We start from the raw sequence: 6000 nt of genomic DNA on the forward strand, positions 1-6000 counted from the left end.
AATTACCACCAATGACAAACCACCTCTAACGCATATTAAATCGTTGAAGTGCAATTCCCTACTCCACAATCTACTCCTAAACACGAATTACCACTAATCAACCACTACAAAATGTTATTGCTAAAAATCCCACATCGAAAGTTAACGAAAACAGAGTTATACTTACTAAACCAAAAGGAAAACCCGACAATTCCAATAGCACGATCAAACAATGGATTCACGAGCTGAATTGAAAGAGAAATAAAATAGAGGGTTGCTGAAAAAGAGAAAAGAAATGTCAAGAAGGGGAAAAATAAAAGACATTAGACGTCAGATTTTCTTTGAAGGAGAGAGAAATTTTTAGCAAAAAGAAATAAAAATAAAAGATAATCCCACATATCCCTTATTTTACTCCTACTAACCCACTAACTCATAACTCCCTCAGAATTTTAACTCTACCGAAACTCTATCAAACAACCAAGTAAAAATTAACATCCATGCTTGCACAGGGATTTGAACAGAGAACCTCCAACACACTAACTCTTTTCCACTCGAACCAGCAAACTCATTCTGATATAAATTAAGAAAAATTTTTATGTAAGCCCACTGCACAAGGGTAAGGCTTGGACCAAAAATAACAAAATTATCAAAAGTGGGACTTGAACCCAAAACCTCAAACACACACCCAGAACACTTAACCACTGAAGCAGATACACATTTGTGTCAAATACTTACAGAAACATAAATAAATCATTTAGGGCGTTACACATAGGTAGAAATTAGTTTAATTTCTCTTGAATTTATGATTTTTCGTAATATAACTTTTTGCGATTAGTTGGTTAGACTTTTATTTTACACACACGTTATTTAGAAATTGTTCAATCCACGATTCTCTTGGGTTTGATCCTTGGAATACTCCTGTGTTCCATTGTAATACTATAAATATTACAACTGACCTGTCACACTTACAGTAAAGTCGCAATAATTTTATCTTATTTTAATTCCTAAGTGTTGATCACATATCTCTCTCTCTCTCTTGTTGGTTGAGGGAGAGGCGGTCAAGTTGTTGGTGCCGTTGCCGAGAAATCGACGTTTGATTAAACTATTTTTATTTTTGTTGCATGTACTTAGAGAGATTGTAACACCCCATACCCGATCTAGTCACCAGACCTAAGCTACAGGATGTTAATCAATATCATTCAATAAATCAATGTATACAAGTCAATTTCATGTTAATCATGCATTACAATCAAAACGAGTCTCAACCGATCTTATGGAAGCCCTTATACAAGTATAGAACTAAACTGGGACCAATCTGAAACATTTACAGAATAATAGGTAAAAAGTTAAAACAGGGGTCACACGACTGTGTGACAAGGTTGAGGCCAAGTGGTGCTATCACACAATTGTGTCTCAAAATCGTGTAACAACCTAATGATGTGTAATCTGGGGTCATACAATTGTGTCACCAGGTCGTGTAATAAACTGTGGCCGTGTGAACCAAAAAACAACCTAAATGTGTTAAGCACACAACCATGTGTCCCCTATTTTACAAATTTTACAGTTTTATCCCTATTTTTTTTATTTTACAATTTTACTCCTATTTTTTAGATTTTACAGTTTTGTTCCTATTTTACAAAAATCACAGTTTTGACCTAGATTTTTATATCTTGTTTAGATTAGTCCCTAATTAATTCCCAAACTATTTTTAATGTTTAATTTTATTCAATTAAGTCCATAACAGAATGGTTTAGGCTAGAATCCATGATTGATTGATGGAAATTATTAATATTATGTAAAAGTATGATATGTTTAGTTTAATCCCTGTATATTCCCTGAATTATTTTTAGAGTTTTTCTGTGCTTAATGAGGCCTCTGATATTGTGTGAATCCTAAAATTTGTATTTAATGCCTTAAGCGCTCTAATTACATCACATGATATGTGAACATTATGTGTTTTCTGATAAAGTGAAACTGTTAAATTAAAAGTAATAATTTGTTATTGCCCTGCGAAGTACATGAGAAGCATGTTTGTAATGGCCCAATTTCGCCTGGGCCCAGTTTACAAATAAATTACAAACCAAAAAAAAAAAAACAAATTACATCAAACCGAAAAAGCCCAATTTACAAACCCAAAATTAACCCAAAACCTAACCAAATCCTAGCCCACTATCTTAACATTTCAAAAAATCCCAAGCTCTATCCATCTTTAGTTGTAGCCGCTACCTCTCCCACGCGCGCCGCTCCTCCACGTCACCACCATACGGCCTCCGTACCTACAAGCAAATAGCAACATGACAGCAAAAAAATAAAAAGAAAAAAAAATTGTAATTTTTAGACTATAAAAGCCCTAAAAACATCGTTCTATTTTTTTTACAGAGAATACTAATACAAAAACAGAGATTGAATACAAAAAAAAATCAAATAAATTCAAACACAAATACATTTTCGAAGGTAGTTTCATTTTTTTATTCGGATTTATTGTTTATTTCTTTTTTCTTTCGTTCTCATTTGTTTTTAGAAGGAAAAGTGGAAAATAAAAAGGGAAAGGGAATAAAGGTACTTTCTTTGCGTTGTCGTGAGGCCGAGGTTCGTCGTTTCCAATAAAAATGACGCTTTTTGGGACGGCGGCGCCATCGTCAGCGACCGGTGGCTGCCACAGTGGTTCGGCATCGGAGGCTTGATCGATTTCTAGAAATTTTGAGAAAAGGGGAGAGTGTTTTTGAGTTTTTTTGTGAAAAGGGGATGAAATGAGGTTTTAAAAAAAATTTAGGCTTAAATACCCTTATCAAAACTGTGCCGTTTTGAGTTTTAGGTTCAGAGGCCAAAACAACGCCGTTTTGGTCTCTACAACCCACCAACCCACGCGTTGACCCGACCAAGGGGAGGATCTGCGTGTTTTCTATTAATGGGAAATTTGCACATTTAGCCCTTCCGCATTTTTCAGTTGTTTTAATCCAGTCTTTTTTTATTTTCTAATTTATACTTATAATTTTATTTCACTTTCAATTAGGTCCTAGCAAACGGCGTGTTTCAAAGGACAGGGATATTTCCCCATTTGGTCCCTCTGAGTTATTCGCGCCTTTCAATTGGGCCCTCTCTTATTTTTACTTTTGATTTTTACCCCTATTTTTATTAAACTTCAATTTAGTCCTTTTGCAGTTATTTGTTTATAATTTCAGTCCCCTTTTTATTTAAAAGCTTATCTTATTAGGATTTAGGCTCCTAATTTTATTTCAATGTCAATTTAATCCCCTTTATCTACGTTTAGGATTTAATTTTTCTATTTTTATTGTGTTTTATTTATTTAATTTATTAGTTTACTATTTCTTTTTGTATTTTATATTTAATGATGCTTTTATTTTGTTTTGTTTCTTTTATTCTTGACTTTCATTATTATTACTATTATTATTATTATTATTATATGGTTTTCATTATTTTATTTATTTACATATTTTATTCCAAATTATGTCTTTAATTTTAGTTTCTATTTTAATTTGGTTCTTTATTTTCAATATTTTCATAAATAATTTTCTCTTACATTATTTATATATATATATATTATTTGTTTGTTTTGTTTTGTTTTAGTTGATATTGTCCTTTTATGTGCATTATTTATTTTTATTTATCTTTTGATTATTCTTATTAATGTTAAAAGTAATATACTTTGTGACATTTGTAAATTGTCTTTATTATTTTCATAATTGTTATTTATTAATGCGACATCTCATTCGCGTATTATTTAAATACTACACATTTTTACCTAAATTTGTAAAAAAATATAAAATCAAAAAATAAGTAACACTTCGTATTTTGAGATTCGAAAATGTCGTACCCTAACTCACGGGGTTTCGATTTTCTCGACAAATCCAAATACACGAACCTTTTTTTAAGCATAAATTATTAATAATCTCGGGAATTAATAAAATATCGTGTTCTAACTTACGAAATATGGTCTTTTCTAAAATCGAGATAATTAAATATCTTTCGAATAAGTAAATTTTTTTTGGCATTTATTCTCGTATTGGGAATTCAAGACATTGAGTCCTAACTTACGGGATCTAATTCTCATTCTCGATTAACATGAAATAAGCCCCTTTCTCGAAAATTTTCAATATTTTAACAAAGGATCGTATTTTAGATCTCTTCAAAATTTCTAATTTTTGACACTGAGACACTAATTAATCAACTAGGTACCAATTTTGGGCATATCGAGGGTGCTAATCCTTCCTCGTGCGTAACCGACTCCCGAACCTATTTTTCTGAATTTCGTAGACCAAAATTGTTATTTTAATAAATTAAATCGTTACGAGGTGACCCGATCACACCTCATAAAAATGATCGGTGGCGACTCCCGTTTTAATTTTCGTTTTCAAACAAAAGTCAACGACACTTTTTTTTCAAAAAATTGGTCTCGACAGCTTGGCGACTCCACTGGGGATCCTAAATAAGAGAGTCAAGCCGTAAATTGATTTTTTTTTGTCTTTTTATCAAAAATTGATAATTTGGTTTAAATTTACGATCCTTTCATTGCATTTCATTTTTGTGGTTTTCATCATTTGGATATGTCTTCTTTTTGGTTCGAGACTCTTAGTATACTTTTGCACATTGCATTAGATGATCACTCGATTATACCCTTTTAAGTGGAAGTGAGAAGTTATTCCTTCGTGGGGTTTTCACCTTTATATAGGATAACAGATTGCTTTCGGGATACATCTGTACCTATGTCTTCGTGAGATTTTCATCTCTGTATAGTCATAGGTAAATGTATTCCCTTGAACTGAACTCAGTCCGTATGAGCCTATAATGGGTGAGGATCAAGGAATCTGCCGGTTCAGGTACCCTTTCTTTAGAACCAAACCATATATAGTGAATTATAAGAGCCTACCCTAGGTAAAATTGCACCAAACCATTAATAATCGACCAAGTAGATGCCTTGTTTATTATTCCTTGCTTGCTTTAAATTTTAGTCTTAAATGTACTGAATTGCTTTATTTTTTTTATTTTGTTTGCATGACATTCTCATCATAAAAAAGGTGTTGATTCACATTCAATTACTAGATAAAGAGATTTCCATGGAGAATGAATTTCTTGATAAAATAGAAGATAATGCGGTTGTCCGAATATGGTCAGAGAAGATGCAGCTAGAGAAAGGTGATAGTTCGATAGAGGGGCATGCATCAGAACTATGGGACTTCACTCGTATCAGTGTGACGCAGAACAACCTTCAGGAGTTGAAAGGAATATGGGTCCAATGAGATGATGAAGTCAAGCAGTTATTTTACTCCAATTATGGTGATTTGCCCTATCTGCTCGATATCAAGGTGGATAAGTATTTGTTTCGTGCTTTGGCCCAATTTTGGAATTCTGCTTATAGTTGCTTCATGTAACACCCCAAACCCAGTCTAAACGTTGTGACCGAATCTGGCGATGTTACATTGTAACACCCCTTACACGTATTCGACACCGAAATAGGGTACGAGGCATTACTATTTTTTAGCATTATTGGAAACAACTCGGTTAGAAGTCATCTCTGTCTTACAGAACAATTTCATTGGAGTCGAAAAATATTACATTATCACGAGTAATAATATGGCATGTATAGCTAAACTCACATACGCTATGTTAGTCCGAGAACTGACTAAACCATAGCTCTGATACCACTAAATGTAACACCCCAAACCCGGTCTAAACGTTATGACTGAATTTGGCAATGTCACATTGTGACACCCCTTACTCGTATTCGATACCGGAATAGGGTACGAGGCATTACTAGAAGACATACATTTGCATACGTATTAAACCGAGTTACAAAATTTCATCCGAATTAAAGCTTTTAAATTATTAACGTTCTTTTATAATTCTTTACAACATATCCTCAAAATATTATATTCATAACAAATAGGGCCTACGAGACCCGATATTTACACATGTAATTCAAAGCTTCATTTCCATTTCATTCAATTCACAATTTCTCATGTTCACAATTCAAATCAATTTCTCAATCCAATATATATTTCA

This window comes from Gossypium raimondii, chromosome 6 (genome assembly GCF_025698545.1).
Source record: "Gossypium raimondii isolate GPD5lz chromosome 6, ASM2569854v1, whole genome shotgun sequence".
Taxonomy (NCBI): Eukaryota; Viridiplantae; Streptophyta; class Magnoliopsida; order Malvales; family Malvaceae; genus Gossypium; species Gossypium raimondii.